This window comes from Gallinula chloropus, assembly GCF_964237585.1.
Source record: "Gallinula chloropus genome assembly, chromosome: 20".
In the NCBI taxonomy this organism is placed as follows: Eukaryota; Metazoa; Chordata; class Aves; order Gruiformes; family Rallidae; genus Gallinula; species Gallinula chloropus.
Window position 1 is genome coordinate 1,962,140 of NC_140105.1, and position 20,347 is coordinate 1,982,486.

The following is a 20,347-nucleotide window of genomic DNA, read 5'->3' on the forward strand; positions in this document are numbered from 1 at the left end:
TTCTCCCATCACACCCCAGGCAGCCTTCACCAGGACCCCCACGCTGCTTGGTGGAGCGGGTCAGCAGCACGTTCCAAAGCCTGGTCCCACCCCCCAAGGCTCCCAACGCAGCACGGGTGGGGGGATGCACCCAGCCCCCCCACCCCCCAGCCACAGGCAGGTGACGCAGCTCCCAGGGGACCTGGCACAAGCCACAGGCACCTGCCATCCTGGTCACATGGCTGGAGCAGTTTTCACTCTGCATTACCACAATATTTGGCATTGAGAGAGAGGAGGGAGGAGGGGAGCAGCTCCCGAGGGCTGGAGACCCCCTGGGCACGCAGGTTTGGGGGCAGCACCCACCCCCTGAGCGCAGACCTCGACCCATGAGAAGTTTTAGCAGCTGCAGAGATCCCAGGGGGACGGTGTTGGGAAGGTGCTTTCCAGCTCCCCACGTGTTCAGCACTGGCACCCACCCCCTCCAGCGCTGGCACAGCTCTCACCCAGGCTGCTCAGCAGGAGCAAAGCCAGCTGGCACCTCGGTGCAGAGCCAGCCCCCCAAGTCCCTTCGGCCTCCCAGCCCCAGGACAGGCTGCTGTGTGCCCAGGAGCTGTGTGCCCTGCCCAGCTGCCCCTCAGCACGGGCGGCTGGGGGTCCCCAGGGAGCCCCAGCCCCGTTCCCCAGCGCTGGGGGCAGCTGTGGTGGCTCTGCAAGGGGAAGTGAGAGGCGACGTGTGGGCTGGCCTGGGCTGGGGACAGCTGTGGGAGCGCCTTGCTGCAGGGACACGGTGGTGACAGCAGCACAGGGGGGGTGTCCACGAGCACATTCTGACCTTGGGGGTGCTGAGCTGCCAGCTGGAAGGGGGGGTCCCTGGACAGCACAGTCACTCCAGGCTGGAAAAGATCTCTGGGTGGAGAGGAACACAGTGAGGATGCTGCCATCACCCACTGGGGAGCGATAAACGGGGGTGTTTGGGGGGGATAACCCAGTGTGGCAGTAGGAAGAGATCCCCCACCAGCACCACCTTCCCTCCTGAAGCAGCTGCACTCACCTCAGCCAAAGCCCAGCACCCAGCAGCCACGGGCGCTGCCCTCGGCCAGCAACAAGTGGGTGAACCCCCCACCCCTCCTCAGTGGGCAGGGGGCTGTGGGGTGCAGGTGAGCGACTGGGGTGAGGGGCAGGGGGGGGAAACTGAGGCTGGCTGGCTCCTGGCCCCAGCATCCATCCTGACAGAGCCTGAGCAGAGGAAGAGTGCCCAGGGAAGAGGGAGATGGATAAACACACACGGCTGGTGCGAGGCACCGCGGGCACTGGACACACTGGGATGCTCTGGGCAAAGCCAAGGGACTGCCAGTGAGGCCAAGGAGCAGCCTGCAGAGCTGGGGCTGGCAAAGCCCGACCATGAGACCCTGGAGACAGCCCTGCTGAGTAGCCCTGGAATGCACACAGCAGACAGTGGGATCACAGAGGCTCAGAGGAGGATGGGGATGGAGCCCGTGTGCGTGGGGGAGCAGAGCTACCAGCACCATGATGCTTAATTGCATCAAGCCAGGGTAATTAAGCTGGGAGGAGAAAGTGGCTTTGAGCCACCCAAGGGTGCTGGGCTGAGAACAGGAGCCCCTGTGAGCACCCATCACCCTGTGCATGACGAGCTCTTCCCTCTCCATCTCCATGAGGGAGTGAGAAAGGGGTGAGTGATGCTGCCGAGCCCCCAAAACACCCCCCCAGCCCATTAGGCAGAGCTGCTGCTGCCCATAAATGATTCACAAGCACAGCACAGACCTCAATCAAGGCTGGAGCCTCGTTAAAAGACACTCCTGGTTATTAAGAGCCCTGGATGGGAAAGGCAAGGAGCCCAATTGCTCTGAGCACAGAGCCCCTGGGACCCCCGCCCAAGCCCCCAGCGGCTGCTCAGCACCTCTCACTCTTCCTTAGAGCATCTTAACGTCTTCCCAGCCCAACTTCCAGGCAGAAGGGAAGCAGACCAAGCCCAACAGCTCCTGGAATGGGAAGAGATTCTTTAAAAATGGGAAAGGAGAGGAAACAAAGAGGGGGGTGACACACTTCTGAGGGGGAGAATGAAACCTCTCAGGGTTTTTTTCTTCCTCCCAGGATCCCAGACCCCACGTGCCAGTGCCCACAGGACCCCCTCAAACAGGGAGACCTAGAGAGCACCAACCCCCCAGCCTGGGAGCAGCCAGGGTCCATCTGCTGCCTCCCCCCCCTCTCAAACTCCACTTATCTTGGTGCTTTGAGCCTTTTGGTTTCCTTTTGAAAGGCCAACACACACTCCAGGGCATCGCAGAGGCAACACCCCAGCCCCTAAGGGGCTCTGTGCCCCTGCATGGCCCCACAGCACAGCAACACCCCCCACCCAAGACCACAGGGGGCCATTTCACACCCCAACATCCCCCTGATTCCTCCTCCCCCTGCGACAGGAGGCAGCTCCCTCAGGTACCAGCCCCATCACTGCAAGACCAGACGGCAAAGCTGAGACTCTTGAGGGGACCACCGTGCCTCAGGGGGTGTTTTAAGCTGCCCCCCCTCCCTCTCCTCCCTCACTGAGCCACATGGTTGGTCCCAACATCCCCCTCTCCTGCAGGGCTGCTGGGGCAGTGGGATGGGGTAGGGAACATCCCCCTCTCCTGCAGGGCTGCTGGGGCAGCGGGATGGGGTAGGGAACATCCCCCTCTCCTGCAGGGCTGCTGGGGCAGTGGGATGGGGTAGGGAACATCCCCCTCTCCTGCAGGGCTGCTGGGGCAGTGGGATGGGGTAGGGAACATCCCCCTCTCCTGCAGGGCTGCTGGGGCAGCGGGATGGGGTAGGGATGCTGGAGGGGTGGTGCAGACACCCAGCACCTGCCTCCCCAGGCTCCCATTAGGAAACTCTCTACGTGGGGCAGGACATTGGGCAACCACAACGACGGGTTTGCTCAGCCCCAGCGAGCTGGGAGCCACGAGGCACACCCTGGAAGGGAGCAAAGCTACCAGGGGAGACAGAGCCAGCTGGGTGGCTGGGTGGGGGGATGCGGGGTGGGGGGGGGGTGGGGGCTGCGCTGGATGCAGCTGATAAAGGCGCAGTGGGCAGAGCCCTGCCTGCCCGCAGGGAGGGGAAGCCAGGGCTGGCAGGGGAGGGTGCAGGGCTGGCAGGGGAGGGTGCAGGGCTGGCAGGGTGCAGGGCTGCTCGCATGGTTGCACAAGGCAGCCATGTGCTGGGCTTCTCCCCTGCAAGGGCTGCCTTGCCCAGGGCGCACGTGGCCCCGCTCTCTCCGGTCCTGGGAAGGGAAGGATTCACCCCTGGGATCCAGGAGTGGGTGGTAGACACCCTGCAGAGGATTTCCCCCCATCCCAGCCACCACCAGTTTCCCACCCTTGTTTGTTTTTACCAGTAAAATCCCCCCTCCCCCCCACCCCCCCCACCCCCAACCATCACCCCCAGCAAAGCAAGTGCCGGCACCCAAGGGCTTCCCAACGCCCTGGGGTGAGCCCACCCACCCCAGCACATCCCTGCTTCCCCATCCTGGGGGGCTCCATCACAATAACCCCCAACCAGTGGCCCCACACCAACCCATTCTGCTTCTCACGAGCTGCGGTGCGGGGGGTCTGCGCAGGGGGCACCCCCAGCCCTCTTCCCCACGCTGGAGCCCGGGCTGAGCAGCGAGTGGAGCCTTTGAATCAGCCAGCAGCTCCAGGAAGAGCAAAGGGCAAAGGTCTGCTGGCAGCCAGGGGAGAGAGGGCAGCTCCACAGACAGCAGCACGTGGAGGGCTCGGCTGCCCCCAGCCCGCACCACAGGCAGGGCTCAGGCCCTCTCCAGACCCAGGGAAAGCTCCTTGCCAGGCACCACAGGGATTCCTCCAGCTACCAGGATGGATCTGACTTGGTTTTACTGTGTCATCACTCAGAGCTGCTCCAGCTCTGTGCCAGCCTGGCTGGAACACGGGCACGGCGGTGGGAGCGCTCCCACCCTGCCTGCGCTTCCCAGGAGGATCTGAGGGGTGTCAGGGCGTTATTTCCCAGGGCAAGGGGAGGGCAGGCTGCCCACAGGTCATCTGCCTGCCATCCCCACACCCAGGTCACTCTCACTTCCCTCTTGGAAGCGGAATGCTCAGCACAAGGGCGCGGGGGGACAGGAGACAGGCGGGTGGTTCCCATCTGCAGGCACTGGTGGTGCTGGCAGTGGGAGGGCTCTGCCCAGCCCCACAGGCTTCCCCAGTCCTGCTTCAGAGCGCCAGGCTGCCCAGAGCAGCACCCAGCTGCCCCCATCCCCACAGAGGGTCCCCTCCTGATTGAGCTCCCAGCACCCCCACACTACATGGGGTGTGGTGCTCAGCCCCACACGTGGATTCGGCTTATCACAGGCAGGAGCCCCAGGCTGACAGCAGGACAACCCCCCTGCTGCTCCCCATCCCCCCACAACAGGCCCCTTATCTCAAGCAGCCACTGCAAGGCTCGTGCAGGGCAGCCAGCCACTGACACCCCACTTCACAGCCCTCCAGCAGAGATAGAGAAACCAGGAGCTACCCCCCAAAACCCCTCAGCGCTCCCCTGGCCCTGGGGCAGCCCAGGCAGGCGGCTCCCATCACCGCCTCTGCCTCCCCCAAACACCAGCAGCTGGTCCTGGGCAGCTCACTCCTCATCCCTGGTCCTTCACTCCCCATCACCAGGAGGCCAGAAGCACCCAGCTCTGCACCCCGTGGAGGGAAGCTAAACTAGGACCAGGGATGCCCAACCAGGGCCAGGGATGCCCAACCAGGGCCAGGGAAGCCCAACCAGGACCAGGGATCCCCAACCAGGACCAGGGATCCCCAACCAGGACCAGGGATGCCCAACCAGGACCAGGGAAGCCCAGCCAGGACCAGGGAAGCCCAGCCAGGGCCAGGGAAGCCCAACCAGGGCCAGGGATGCCCAACCAGGGCCAGGGAAGCCCAACCAGGGCCAGGGAAGCCCAACCAGGACCAGGGATGCCCAGCCAGGACCAGGGATGCCCAACCAGGACCAGGGAAGCCCAACCAGGACCAGGGATGCCCAGCCAGGACCAGGGATGCCCAGCCAGGGAAGCCCAACCAGGACCAGGGATGCCCAACCAGGACCAGGGAAGCCCAACCAGGACCAGGGATGCCCAACCAGGACCAGGGATGCCCAGCCAGGACCAGGGAAGCCCAACCAGGACCAGGGATGCCCAGCCAGGACCAGGGATGCCCAACCAGGGCCAGCTCATCCTCATCCCACCCTGCACAAGCCCACAGAAGTGAGGTGATGCTGCAGCATCACTGCAGAGCTCTGCCAGCAACACACTTCACAGCTTCCCAACTGCCAGGAGCCGGTGGTGGTGTGTCCAACAGCTTCTCACCATCCCACCCAGGGACCTGCACCCGCTGGGGATGCTGGTTTCTAAGGAGCTGCCTCCACACCTTCCCTGGGAACGCTTGGGCTGGGATGAGCCGTGAGCCAACTTAGTCCTGGTTGTGGAATCAAAAAAACCCTGTGTGGGTGGCACTGGACACACCAAGGCCAGGAGTTGGGGTTCAGCCCAGGTACCTGGGAGCATGGCACATAAAGGACATCACCCCCAGCCCCAAATTCCTGAGGGTTACAGGGATAACCATGCCAAACCCCCAGCACCAGCTGCTGCTCAACACACGGGCAGTGAAGTGACACCAGTGGCAGCCCCACAGCATGGGACAGGGCACCAGTAAAATGAGCATCTCAGGGGGGACCAGCCACGTCCCCCCTGCTCCAAGCAGGTTTTCCAGCCCAAATGCATCAGGAATTATTCTTTTTAAGCAAAAAGCCAATGGAAAGAACCCAAAGGCTGCTGGAAGGAGGGGACTGTCACCCTGGGAGCTGCAGCAGCCCCAAAAGGCACCTGTGGATGGCAGGGACGGTCCCACTGAGGAGCGACCACCCACCCACCCACCACCCAGCTGAGCAGGTGCCCAGGGGGCTGGACACCCAGCACAGACCGTGTCCTTCCTGCACAGGCTGATTCCTCCCTCCACCCAATGGCAGCAGCCTGGGGAAAGGCTGAGGAGCATCACCAGGCACCCCCAGCACCCACATGTGGGTGTTTGCACCCCCAGCAGGGTATGGTGGCTGCTCAGGCTCCCCTCGAGGTGACACACAGTGGGTTTCACAGGGGGGAGGCCTTCACACCAACTCATTCGTGCCATTTCACAGCTGGGGAAACTGAGGCACAGCGCTACAACAAGGCTCCCTGCCATCCCACCCCCATCACACCCCCCAGGCAAGGAGCTGCTCCCTCAGATAAAGTCCTTGCCAGATTTAACTTGGTTAAGGGGGAAGGGCAGGGGGGGAAACCCTCATGCAAACCCCTAAATGCTTCATTCCCACAGGGGAGACAGTTATTTGGGGGCTGCTCCTGCCCTGAGCAACCTGCACCCTACAATGCCAACCCTCAGGGTGACAGTCCCCAAGGATGGGGGGGGGCACAAGGGTCCTGGATGGTGGCCAAGCAGAGGTCTGGGTCGGTCTTGGGACCACCTGGCACCCAGCACATCCTCCCTGGGTGCATCCCCCACCCCAAACCCTCCCTCAGGGAGCATCCACCAACCAAGCACTGCTCGGCTTGCTGTTCAGGAGGTGGGGACTCAGGGAGAAGAAGGGTGCCCATGCCAAGGAGCTCTTCCATACCCCCAGGCTGGCACACAGCCTTCAGTGCTCCCTCAGAGGCCACAAAACCACCCAAGCCCAAAGCACCACACGCTCCCAAGTGACCACAGCTCCTGGATCCTGGTCATTAAAAGGCACGATGCCCATCCCAGCAAGGGCTCATGAGGTTCCCTGACCTCTCCCAGCCCAGCAGGGACCAGCAGTCGTTAGATGAAAAGCTCTCTGAGAAGAGAAGGGTTTGATGCCATCACCTGTGAGCTCAGATTTCAGTAATTAGTTTCCAGCCTTCTCTAATTGATCCTGTTCACTCCCTGGGGCTCAGGTCCCTGCAGGGCTCCCAGTGCCTGTGGGAAGCATCCCTGGAGCCCTGTGCTGGTCTGCTCAGCTCCCATACAGAGGGCAAGGGGCAGCTGGAGAAGGACAAGCCCCCTCCTCACAGAGCACAGCACGCTTTAGGATGTGGGACCAGGGGTCCTGCTGCCACCACTCCCCCCACAAACCTCCCACCACCCATCTCCTCTTGCTTTGGTGACCTGTTTGGATCCCAAACTCATCCTGAGGGTTGTTTTCAGACCAAGGCCAGCAGCCCACAGGAAGGAAGGGAGATTTATCAGGGGCTCCCAAAAGATCCCCCCCCCAGAAAAGCCACATCCCCCTCTTTCAGCCCGAATTCCCCAGCTCCCCCAGCGCATCCCAAGGAACACAGCTCCCCTGAGGGGAGATGACCCAGCCAGCCCACCCCCCACCAGATTCACACCCCCCCCCCCCACCCCCCAGCCTCTGAGCTGCTCTCCCAGCATCTATTGTTCTTCTTCCCGCCGGCATCAGGCAGGCACAGAGCACACCAAGGGCTCCCACGTGCATCACAGCCACAGCAGCTTCAGCCCCAGCCCACAGGGCTCATACTGGGGCCACGTGTGGGTGTCAAACCCCACTGCCCCCCCCCGGGGTTTACCCTGTATCACCCCAGGCTCACAGCACCTCTGAGGTGTCGCTCCCAGCTGAGCTGCAGCGGTGCCAAAGTAACCCCAAACTGGGGGAAGCTGGGAGGGGCCACTGAGGCCACTGGGCAGCAAAGGGGAGAAGAGGGAGAAGCCCCTCTCTGAATGATAACCCCGTTAACTGCAGAGGGGCTCAGGACAGCAGCACCCAGGCACAGCAGCTGGGGAGCCCCCAAAAGCTGCTCATGAAGCCACTGGTGATGCAGAGCCTGTGGCACCAGGGGTAGAGCAGGTAGAGGCAGCTCTGGTCTCTCTGGGGTACAGCAGCAGTTGAAGCCCCCCCTCTCCCCCCCAGTTAGTTTCAGAGGTGGGATATTTTCAAGCTGGGGGAGGTTTCCCACTTGGAAAACAGGCTGGAGCCAAAGGATGCTCTTTCAGAGCACACAATGGGAAGAGCTGAGCCAGGCAGCGTCCTCCTGCTCCAGGACAGCCACGGGCTGGTGGTGGGTGTGCTCCCAAACCCTCCAGCCAGGCTGAGGTGCTGGAAGCACAGGGCAGTGGCCGTCCCATGAGCTCACCCTGGAAATCCCCAGGAGGGACCATCCAAGACCAGGCACACCAAGGCACAGGAACGTCCCGGCCCCGAGCGGGAAGGATGAGGCCGCACTGGGGAAGAGGGCAGGGACTTCCTCTTGCTGCAGGGACCCAGCAGGGACAACCTCAGGTCCCCTTCCCCCTGCAGAGCACAGGTACCGGAGCGGAGGGGTCAGCAAGGGGTGCAGGGTCCTGGCCCATGGCTGTGGGCAAGCCCAGAGGGATGGCTTCCCCCTGGTCCTGGCAGGGTAGGAGGGCTGGGGTGAAGCCCAACCTCACCCTCCTGCCCCAAAACTGCCGAGGGCCGGCAGCAAAAGGATCAGCTGGGTAAAGCATCCCCACCGAGCATCCCGGCGCGGATGCAGGCAGGGATGCAGGATGCGCAGCCCCTCCGGAGCCCGCAGGCTCGGGCCGGGGCTGTCCCCGAGGGGCTGGTGGCAGCCCTCGCCGCGTCGGGGAGCACGTGCCAGAGCTTCCAGCCAAACCTCAGCGCAGCCACAACAACAAAGCCCGGCCCCGGCAGCTCCCCGGCAGGGCCGGGCGATGCCCTTACCCCCCCGGGAGGCTCCGAGGCCGCCGCTGCCGACGGGCGCTGCCAGCCCCTGTCGCCTTGGGAAGGGGAAAAGCCGCAAAAACAAAAACAAACCCGCCCGCCCGGCTGTTTATCGGGCCATCGGCGCCACAAAGTAGGTTAGGGCTTTCCTCCGCCGGCCCCGGGCAGGCAGCCGGAGGGGGAAGCGGGCAGGGTGCCGCCCGACACGGCGGAGTCACCCCGCCGGGACACGCACCCGCTACCCCGCGATGAAGAGGAGGAAGAAGAGGAGGAACAAGAGGGTTCTCCCTCCCCCCCCAGCCATCCGGGCTGCCCGGGCAGGGGGTCCCGCACCGCCCCACCCCCCCCCCCCCAACCCCAGCAAAGGGCTCCCGGGGGCTCAGGGGGCAGGAGCACCCCCCGGCCCGCCGGGGCCGGTACCCCGGTCCCACCCGGGCGGAGGAGGAAGCTGGCGGGATGCGGCCGGTCACAAAGCAGCAGCAGCAACCGCGCGGTCACGGAGCGGGGGCACCGGGACCCCCCTCCCCGTCCTGTCCCGCCCCGCCTCGCCCCGCTCACCTCGGCGCAGTCGCTGCCCCGGACCCACGCTCGGTTCGACCCCGGTCCCGCCGGCACCGGCCGCCTCTCGCCGCCGCCTCCACCTGGGCCGGGAGGGGCCTGGGGGCGGCACCGGGGCGGGGGCTCCGCTGGCTCCGCCTGTTGCGTCATGCGGGGGATGCCCGGCCCGGCCCCGGCCCGCCCCGTCCCGCCGGGAGCCCGTCAGGACTGGTCACTGGCGGGACTGGTCACTGGCGGGACTGGTCACTGGCGGGACTGGTCACTGGCCGGACTGGTCACTGTTGGGACTGGTCACTGGAGGGACTGGTCACTGTTGGGACTGGTCACTGGCCGGACTGGTCACTCCCGGGACTGGTCACTCTCAGGACTGGTCACTCTCAGGGCCCCAGGACATCCCCCCTCACCCCAGCCCCGGGTTCAGCTGGGATACAGTTCGTTTCCTTCCTAGCAGCAGGAATCTGCTCTGCTTTGGGTTGGGATGAGGTGCTGCTGGTGACACAGGGATGGTTTAGTTGCTCCCCAGCAGCAGCCAAGGACTTTTCAGCTTCTCCTGCTGAAATGAGAAGGTGGGGGGCACCCCGGAACCTGGGAGGGGACACGGCCAGGACAGGTGTCCCAAACTAACTGAAAGGCTATTCCATAGGGTGACATCCTGCTCAGCTTAGGGGGGGGCTGGGGGGGAGGAGTGCAAGGCTTGGGGACAGTCCAGCTTGGGGGTGGCTCTGCCTCCAGCCTGAGCTGCAGGGTTCAGTGAGACACCCCACTGGGTTCCACTGAGCTCCTGTATTTTGCTAGGAAGTCCTATCATGGATATTCCTCTCCCTCTGCTGCCCCAGTGACCCATCCTTACCCCAACCCACAGGTTTGCCTTTGGGTTTTCCCTTCCTCCTCCCCGGAGAGCAGCTGCCAGCTGGGCCAAAACCACCCCAGTCCTTTTCGGCTGGCACATCCCTGGGGCACCACAGGCCCAGGCACGTCGTGTCCTGTCGTGTCCTGTCGTGTCATGTCACAGGACCCAGGTGACACACAGCAAGGCTGGGGCAGCAGGCAGCGGCCGTGGAGCCGGTTGGTCGTGTTGGCTTTGGCAGAGATGACTCATCCTGACCCCAGCAAAGCTGAACCCCTCAGGAGCTGCCCCTGCTCTCACCACCCTGGGTGCCACATCCCTCCTCTTCCACACATTCCCCTTCCCCGCATCCCTGCGGAGAAGGTCGGATGCCCACAGGATTTGGGGGGGGGGGAGGCTGGGGAGACCCCTTTGGAAGTTGGGTTTGGCATGGCCACATTCCTGAGGCTGTTATATGGGAAAATAACCAAACCCCAAAGTTTTTCCTTTCTATCCATCTTACCCCCAGAGGGACACCTGAGGGGCTGCAGCGTGGGCCCGGCTGGGGTTCGCCGGTGTGGCGTCGGGCGCTGAGCTCGCACTCGCAGCCTCACCCTCCCACTTCCACGGGCTCCTGCCCAGCAAACCTGCTCCCGCTGCCTCCTGGCAAAAAAAAAGGGGTGGAAAAAGCACTTTCGGTTCCTCCCCAGGTCCTTTGAAGTCGCGTTTTGAGGTGGGTGGAGATGGGGAGAGCCCAGCAGGTGCCGCGGCGGCGGGTGGCTGGGCACGGGCACCCCGACGCGGGCTGCGCCGTGGGGTGGGTCGATGCTCCCTCCCGTGACTCAGGGGTGAGGGGAGGTGTCCACAGCTGCAAGGGGGGGACCTGTGCCCTCCCTGTGCCTGGGAGGGGACAGATCTGTCTTTGGCTGGGACAGCCAACAGCCAACAAAAGGCATCGCGGCTGCAGCCCTGCTTGTGTGCTGTGCCAAGGCTTGGACGGGCAGGATGCGTCCCCAGGGAGAGGCAGGGTGCAGGTTGGTGAGGCCAGCGAGGGAGGAGGAGGATGGTGACTGCCTCCTGTGCAAACCCACGGGGCGTTGGGCAATAAGGAAATGAGAGAAATGACCGAAAAACCCCCAAGGCAGCAACGTCAGGGTGTTGCATCAGCACGGGAGATGCTCTGCAGAGCACTTCCCTCTGCCTGCCCCACAGCCCTGCCCAGCCAGAAGTGGCCTGGCTGGCCTGTCCCCAAAGGTGAGCGGGGAGGGGACACGGCGTGGTGCACCCCAGCCTTGGGGTCCTGCACAGGGGGCACCCCACAGCAGCACCAGTGGGGGACTCAGGAGGCCCTGGTGTGATATGCTGGGGGCTGGGCCACCTCGGCAGGAGCCATCACCCCCCCTTGTTACCCCTGAAATCCTCCAGGGTGGGATCCATCCCGGGCAGCTCAGGGACAGGCACCTGTTAGGAGGTGGCAGCTGCCAGGGCAGGTCCAGCCCCTGGACATGGAGACTCACAGCACCCCCAGCAAGGGGGTCCCCTGGCTGCAGAGACCATCGCCCACCTCTCTGCACCCTCCTGGCAGGGCAGGGGAGGTGGGGAGAAGGTCTCCCCTCAGCCTCCTCTTCTCCAGGCTCAGCACCCCCAGCTCCCTCAGCTGCTCCTCATAGGATTTGCCCTCCAGCCCCTTCCCCAGCCTGGTTGCCCTTCTCTGGACTCGCTCCAGGACCTCCCTGTCCTTCTGATGCTGAGGAGCCCAGAACTGGACCCAGCACTCGAGGTGCAGCCTCCCCAGTGCCCAGTCCAGGGGCACAATCCCCTCTCCAGCCCCACTGGCCACACTGGCTCTGACACAAGCCAGGCTGCCCTGGGCTTTCCTGGCCCCCCGTGCTCACTGCCCCAGCCCTCGCCACCGGCTGGGACCCCAGGATGTCCCGCTCCCGCTCTGCCTCCCCTCCCTCCGGGACGAGACCCGCCTGTCCCGGCTGCCGCATCCCCTGGGAGCCCGCAGAGCCCCCGGGGGCCCGGGGCCGGCTCCCGGCAGCGCTGCCGTTCCCGCTGCGAACGGCAGAGGCCAGCCCGCCGCCGCGCTCGGCACGGCTGGGAGCGGGGCTGGAGCGGGGGGGAAGCTGTTCCCGGCAGCAGCAGAGGATGCTCAGCCCCTGCCGTGGCTCAGCGGCCCCTTCCCTCTCAGCCCCGGCTCGCCAGGCTCCCACTGCACCCCCTGCCCAGCGGTGCCCTGTCCCGGCTGTCAGCCCTGCCCCCTGCACTCTGGCACCGTGTGAGGATGTGGGAAGTTTTTCCCATCAGGCAAACGAGGAGCCCGGCTCTGGTTCTGGGAGTTTGGTGTGAGCAGAACCCCCTCCCCCCAAAGCCTTTCCCTCCAGCATCACCCGTCTGTGCTGCAGGCAGAGCTTGTCACAGCATCCCCACCTGCCTGCCCCCCCGCTGCTCCCCTGGGCATCATTGAGGGGCTCAGAGATGGGGGTCAGCACCCACAGCCCACCCACGCCCTGTGCTGTGGCCTCTCCTTGCTCAGGCTCCTTTGCAAACACGGGGATGCTCCCACTCACCTTGAACCAGGTGGGTAACGAGCTGGGGAAGGGGCTGGGACACGGGTTTGATGGGGAGCAGCTGAGGGAGCTGGGACTGCTCAGCCTGGGGAAGAGAAGGCTCAGGGGAGACCCCATCGCTCTCCTCAGCTCCCTGGCAGGAGGCTGTGGGGAGCTGGGCTCAGCCTCTGCTCACAGATAACCAGTGACAGGACGAGAGGGAATGGCTGTGAGTTGGGTTAGAAATGAGAAATCTCTTCTCTGAAGGAGCAGTTGGCCATTGGAAGGGGCTGCCCAGGGAGGTGATGGAGTCATTGTCCCTCAGGGTGCTCAAGGGGAGGTTGGATGAGGCACTTGGGGACGTGGGTTACTGAGTGATAGATGTGGTAGGGGTGCAGCTGGACTGGGTGGTCTTGGAGGACTCTTCCAGCTTTAATGATTCCATGAACTTCCCCAGCCTGTGGTCTGAGGGTCCCAGCTCTCATCCCCAGAGGCACTGTCACCCCCAGGTCCTGAGCAACCCCCCCCTAGCAGTGCACAGACCCCTCTGGGCCCAGGGAAGGTTGTGGTTTGCTCCCCTGGAGCGCCGTTCCCTCCCTCCCAGCCAGCCTGTGGTGGGAAAGCATTCCCAACTGAAGCAACATGAAACGCAATCAAAGGCAGGCTGGTGGGAGTTTGTCTTTTGGGGTTTCCTTCTCTTTTATTGCTTTCCCAATGAATAAATATTTGGGAGGGCTTGGGAGTGATTTAGTGGCTCAGGAAAGGGCAGGAGGCTGGGAGCCGCCTGCTCCCTTTGGCAAAGCGCGTAGGATGCTGGGCTGGCCGTGGGGATTTCCCTTCCAGGAGGAACGTCTGTCCCATCAGACCTGAGGGCTGGGAATTGCCCAGCTTGACGAGGAGGCTGCTTCACCCCCCAGCACTGGGGCTGGGGTCAGTGGGAGCTGCTGGGGCAGAGGATGCTGCCGTGGGGGGGAGGAGGAGGAGGAGGAGGAGGAGGAGGGGTTGAAGCGGGTGCACTCCCAGCAGCGCAGAGGAAGCGGTGACCTTTGAGAAGCAATCTCTGCCTCGCCTGCTGCTATTTATCCAGCCTTCCCAGAGGCTCCTTCTGCTGAGCCCGTCCCTGCACGTGGCCAGGCTGAGAGAAGCTGGGCTGCCCTGGTCCTGAGTGGCTTCTCTCTCCTGGCCAGGGGTGGTTCTGGTTTGTGAGTGTGACATTTGCTGCAGGGGACAAACCTTCCTGCCTGTCTTGGGCAGGGGAGCTGGGAGGAGAAGCCATCCCTTCTTTGTCCCTGAGCATCCATCTGTCTCCCTTGCCTCGCTCACAGCTCTGGCTGTGGGGTGAGCTGTGCCCGGGCTCAGCAGATCCACACCTGGCTTAGCAGAGGCTGCAGCACGGTGTTTACCTGCATTCACCTTTGGAGAGGTGACCAAGCTGCATCCAGAGCTCCAGCTGGCCGTGCCCATGCCCTCCAGCATCCCCTCGCCGCTGGGGAAGGGCAGGGGGAGCACGGTGGGTTTGCACACAGGGGGAGATGGACACTGACCCCTGCCCAGCCATCATCACTGGGGTTATTTCATAACTGCATTTCCTGAAGCTGATGGTAGCACTTCCAGGGCTCCCTGCCCTCCACAGCAACTCGTCACCTGCAGCGTCCATGTGGATCTCACCCGGTGCCCTGGCAGACGTTGGCCAGTGATGCTCTGCCATGGGTCACAAAGCAGCTGAGCAGAAAGCGCCCAGCTGCATCCTGGCAGCAGGCTGGGACAGGCAGGGGAGGGGCAGGAGACAGGCAGGGGACGGGCAGGGGACAGGTGGGGAACAGGCAGTGCTCAGGCAGGGGACAGGCAGGGCTCAGCCAGGGCACAAGCCCAGGCTCAGCCAGGGCAGTCAGGTCCAGCCCCAGGGTGACAGCAGCAGTATGACAGGACACACACACACACACACACACAGCCACAGGTCTCCCGAGCAGCACCCAGACCTCCACACACCTGCCTTCCCCACAGCCAGCTTCTCCCTCAGCCACGGAGGGAACAGAGCCAGGACTGACAAGTATTTGCAGTTACTGACTGGAATATCCAAAGCAAACCCGCTCTGTGGCCTGGAAAAGCATCCCCAACACCCCCCTCACTGTACAAACCCAGTGACAGCGCCTCAGGGCCCAGTGATTATTGTGTTTCAGGAGCTGTTTGGAACACCAGCCTGGAGACTGATGGGCTACACAACCACCAGCATCTGTGGGGTGGTTGTCTGAAGCTTCCCCCTCAAGCACACCCCCTTGTCAATTAATAAAGAGGATTGCTAATGAGCAGCATCTGTGTGGGGATGGGAACCTCCCAGCAGCAAAGCTGTCTGCTCCAGGCTTTTTTTTTTGGCTGGTTTGTTCCCCAAAGAAAGGGGTGCTGGTTAGTGAGGGGGGTGACACTTGCTCCCCAACAACTGACTCAGCACGGGGTGGCAAGCAGAGGGATGCTCCTTGCTGGCTGTCCAGGTATCCAGAAGAACCTCAGTGCCTTCAGCGCTGCTGCTTCCACCTGCACCTGGGTGGGGGGGGGGTCCTGCAAAACCAGAGGGCAATTTGGGTGGGTGGGGGGCAGGAGGGGGGGGAATGTGGGTTGTATCCCCTGTCACCACCCCAGGCACGCTGGCAGCGGGGCCAAGTGCTTTTGGGCACCGTGGTGCTGGTTTCCCCAGCAGCATCCCCACTCCTGTGGGGCTTGGAGGAAGAGGAGGAGGAGGAGGATGGCTCAGGGGGGTGCAGGCTGTCTTCCAGACAGCCTGCACCCCCCTGAGCCATCCTCCTCCTCCTCTTCCTCCTCTCTCCCACCCTCATCTCTGCCGTCTCCGGAGCGCCTCGGAGAAGAGAAACCCGCCTGTAAATCATCCAGGAGGATTTTTCAATCCGAGACGTTCACTTCCCCCCCCAACCCCACCCTCCCTCCTCTCTTCCCAGTGCTGTTATTTCATCTCTCAGCTGCCAAACTGCCGGGAATTAATCCTGTCTGGCGCTGACAGCGTTTACATCCAGCGCTGCTCAGATAAACCATATCGGCCGGCGCAGCTGAAGAGGAGCCGGGCGCGGAAGGAAGGGCCGGCTCCTGCTCAGTGTCATCCCTGCCAGCCTGGGAGGAGGGGTTGGGGGGGGTGTGTGTGTGTGTGTAGGAGTTATTTTCCCTTTGCTTTATTATTTTTTCCCCCAGTCTGGATGCTTTTCTCGGAGCAAAGAGCTGCTGAACCCCCCCAGCCTGGTGAGGGTGGCTGTGGGGTGGGTTGTACAGCAAAGCCCAGCATCCCTGGGGGGTGTTCAGGGCCAGGTTGGATGGGGCAACCTTGTGTAGCTCCAGGGCTGGAGGTTGGTGGCCCTGCCTGTGGCAGGGGGTTGGAGCTCTGTGATCCTGGGGGATCCCTCCCAACCCAAACCATTCCATGATTTGCTTTGGTGTGGATGGATAATGGAGAAGCAGGAGGGATGCATCCTTCAAGCCAGGGGGAGTCTGCAGGCTTGGTCTCCTGAGGTTTCTCTCCCTGTGCCACCCAGCACACATGGGAGGACTTCTCCTCCCTGACAGCTCATGTAGGCTGGGTTTGAAGAGGTATCTGTGCAGCAGAGTTGTTGCAGAGGCTTTTTTTTTCACCTCCCCCTTGCAGGTGCATCTCGGTCTGTCCCTGGCTGTAACCTCCTGACTCTCCCCTTGGCTGTGGTGCCGGTGGGATGTGGATGCACACTGGGAATGTGCCATTTCTGTGCCACATCTCCACTGGGTTGGTGAAGCTGAGGTTCCCCAGCATGGCAGGTGCTGGCCAGGGAGTGCTGGACCTCTTGGTGTGGGGCAGATGGGAATTGCTGGGGCTGGAGCATGGGGGACAGGCTGGGAACACACCCTGTGCTGCCCAGTTCCCTTCTCCCTCCACTCCCCAGCCTGTAAATCATTGCCAGGGTCACTGAGGTGGTGTCTAAGAGCTGGATCTCCTCTGGCTCCCTCAGGCAAGGGCTGTCTCCTGGGAAGCAGCATCCCCTGGGAAGCAGCATCCCCAGAGAAACAGCATCCCCAGGTTGCGATGTCTGGAAACAAGGTGGTTTTAGCCCCCCTCTCCCCTTAGCACAGGGAAGGAGGAGGGTGTGAGGCCAGTTTTCCAGCGTGTCCCAAGCCTCAGCCTCCCACCCTGCCTCTCTCTCCAACGCTTGCAGAGCGCTGGCATGGCCATAGGGGTCTGGGTCACAGCCTGATCGTCACAGCCACCCCGAAGCGACGGGATCTGGGGGTAAATATTAGTACAAACTGAAGGGCTGTGTACATATTTTCTCCCTGCAAGGTAATGCTGAAATTCCCAGGTCCTTATTCAACAGGCTGTTGGAAAAAAACAGCCCTATGACAGAGCCCTTTGGCCACCCTGGGCTCGGGGTAGTCCCAGCCCAGCCCCGGAGCTGCAGGTCCCCCCCACAACGTCCCCAGTCCTGATCCAACTGGTCCTTTTGCTGGTGGTTTCCCAGCCAACGTTTCCCATCTGGAGCCTGTGGGCTTTGCTGACCATTGGCTTCCGCTGGGAAGTGTAGCCAGGATGTGGTGGAGACTCCAAAGGCTGCTAATTAATCCCATTAACAGCACCCAGACACAAAAGGCACAGGGGGAGAAGACAGATTGAACCAGGCAGCTCTTCCCCTCCCCACAGGGCTCCTTTCTCTGGGGCTGGTTGGGCTGGGTTTGGGTAGGCTGGAGGGGTAGAAACAGGCTCCCCCTGCACGGCCATCCCAGTCCCTGTAGCTTGGGAACCCCAATAACTCATGTAAGAGCTGCCCTGCCACGTGCAGGGCTGGAGAGCCTCATCCTTCATGGAATCCCAGGAGGTTAGGAGTTGGAAGGGACCTCAGAACATCCCAGAGTCAGAGGGGTTGGAGATCATTGGGTGCAAAGCAGGGTCCCTGGGACAGGTCACACAGGTCAGCATCCAGATGGGGCTGGAATACCCCCAGGGAAGGAGACTCCACACCCCCTGGCAGCCTGTCCCAGATCCCTGCAGCTCACCCTCCCTGCGTGCATCTTGGGCTGGAAAAGGCATGGGAGCAGCTCCTGATTCCCCTGACACCCCCCATCCCAGTCTGTCTGGCATACCTGGAATCCAGGCACAAGCCCAGAGGAGGAGACCTTCCCCACCCCGCTCGAGCCCCTCAGGAAGGGGTCTCCAACCCCTCCCACCACCCCAGGACACACTCCTCCTTTTCCTGCCCCTCCTTTTCCTGCTGCTTCCCAGCTTCCCTGGCCAGTTCCCCAGAGTGAACAAGAACCCACCAACCCATCCAGCTCTGAGCCAGCCCCCCAACCCCTCCCTGATGGAAAGAAACCCAGGAGAGCTGGAGCCTTTTGCTTGATTTATCCACTGAAGATACAAGTTTGGGTTTAATAACACCATTCTGTCGGGTTACAAACATACTAAAAACCTACAAAAAAAGAAAGAACCAAGTTACACCCATCACACACATGGAGAAAACCAGCACGAGAACCACGGACAGAACAGGATCTGCAGCAGGAACAGGAGAGACACACACAAGGTTACAGGGCCCCACACCAGCTCCCCTCTGTGGGCAGTGCTGGGGCTGGGTAAGACACACCAACGAGTAGAGACAACTTCAGCTATGGGAAAGAATCACCCTGGTGGTCTGGTAAATAGGTCAGACCCAGGTGGGCAGTTTGAATCCCTCCCTGTTTGGGATAAGCTGGTCCAAGGTGAGCTGGTGGGTTTCCCTCCCACCCACCTGGCACGGCTGGGGCTGGCTCTGGGCGCTCCTCACGCTGACAGCAGGGGGGCTTCCCTATGGCAAGGGGCTGGGAAGGCTCAGCCCTGGCCCCAGAGGCACCAGCCTGCCAAAAATTTGGTCCCCACTGAAGTCACTAGGCACCCCCTCCCCAGGGAGCCACTGGGATCCCCTTTACTGGGGCAAACTGGCAGAGATGCCAGAGGAGCCCCCTGGGAGAGCCCGTGGCTCAGCTGCAGGGATGTGTCTTGCTGGGGGGGGTTCCTGGTCTGGCAGGCTCTGGGGGTGTTGGGGGGGGTCCTCTCTCTAGCTGGGTGGGTGTTTATGGAGCTGGACCTGCTGCGAGCCTTGGGGACAGGGTGGGTGGATCTGTGTCCCATCCCAACACTCCCAGACCCCCTCCAGCACAGAGCCCCCCCTGTCCAAACCCAGCATCACACCCAGAGGGGGGGCACAGGGAGCCAGGAGGAGGTGCCTGGGGGACACCAATCCCCCCTCCCCCATTTACCATTCACTTGCAATTTGTGGGGGGCACAGAGACTTTCCCACCCAAGTGATGGGCCCAGGACCAGCTCTGATGCTCACACAGCAGCACTGGCTGAGCCAGGGGCCAGATCCTGCCCTGGCAGCTCTGACCAGAGCTTGGCTGGATGGCACAGAGGGGAGCTGAGCAAGCAGGACCAGGCCAGCAGCATCCCTGGGGAAGGCAGATGGGGCTGGGGGACCCAAGTGAGAGGGAGGAGGAGCCACTGGCTGCTCCCCAACACACACCAGTGCCGTGCCCAGAGCCTCCAGCTTCTCACCCATGGATTTTCAGGGGGTGGCTTCCCAAGTCAGTCCCCACCAGCCACTACCAAGGAGAGCAGAGCCAAACCCAAAGCACATCCCTTCTGCACCCCAGCCTGTCAGGAGGTGGGATATCAAGCCCAGGGAGCAGGGCCTGAAGGGCAGGGGAGATGGGGGGTGAATTTGGGGGGGTGTCAGGGCTGGCAGTCACACAGAACAGCTGTACACACGTGTGGATGCTGCACAGCCAGGACCTGACCTCCCTTGCTGCTCTTCCACCCAGGATTTATCAGCCCCATCACTCAGGAATGGGATTTTTTTTCTCTTTTTTCCCTTTTTCTGGTCATTTTCATCTCTCCCCAGCTGAGAATTTCCCCCAGTTTAAGCACTGCTGCTCCTCTGCCACGGGGGGCAAGACAGGGGGGTGTGTGTGCTCATTTTCTCTCCACCTCTCCTCCTCCTGAGCTCTGCCCCAGCCACCCTCCACTCCCCACTTCCTCATACATCCTAGAGAGCTGGTAAAAATAAACATGTTTTCCTTTGCCTGTGACTGGCCTGGAATTTGACTGATGGAGAGGGGGGAGGGTGGGTTGCTCCTCGAGGGACAGCAGCTGCACACATCTGGATTGGCTTTGGAAAAATGTGCCTGGAAAAAGCCCCAATCACAACACACAGGCGTGGGTGCACGAGGTCAGGGCTCAGGGCTCCTCTAGGGATGGGGAAGAGAAGAAGTTGAAACACCAAAGGAGGAACCAAGCCCCTTCTGGAGGTGGGGTGGGGGGAACCTCCCCTCCGCTGCTCCCCCAAGGCCAAGGCACTCGTGTGGGTCAGGCATGAAGATGGGGACTCTCCAGCCCCCACCCCGCCCCCAAATCACCCCTCTCATCACAACTGAGCCCAGCTTTGGCTGTGGGAAGGGAAAGGAAGGGTTTGGGCTGAAAAATAAGAGTCCCACCTGGACAGTATTAACCTCCAAGGGCATCCCTGGAGCCCCCCAGCAGCTAGGGAGCACGGGAGCTCCTGAGAGTCCTGTGATGCCCCCAGCCCCAAATAACCCCACGGGGCTGCTCCCAGCACCCGCTCTCCAGTCTCACACTGGAGCAAAGCCAGTGGCTGGACAGGTCTTTCCCCTCCTGCAGGGTCAGAGCCTGACCCCAGCCATCACTTGCCAGCCCTCT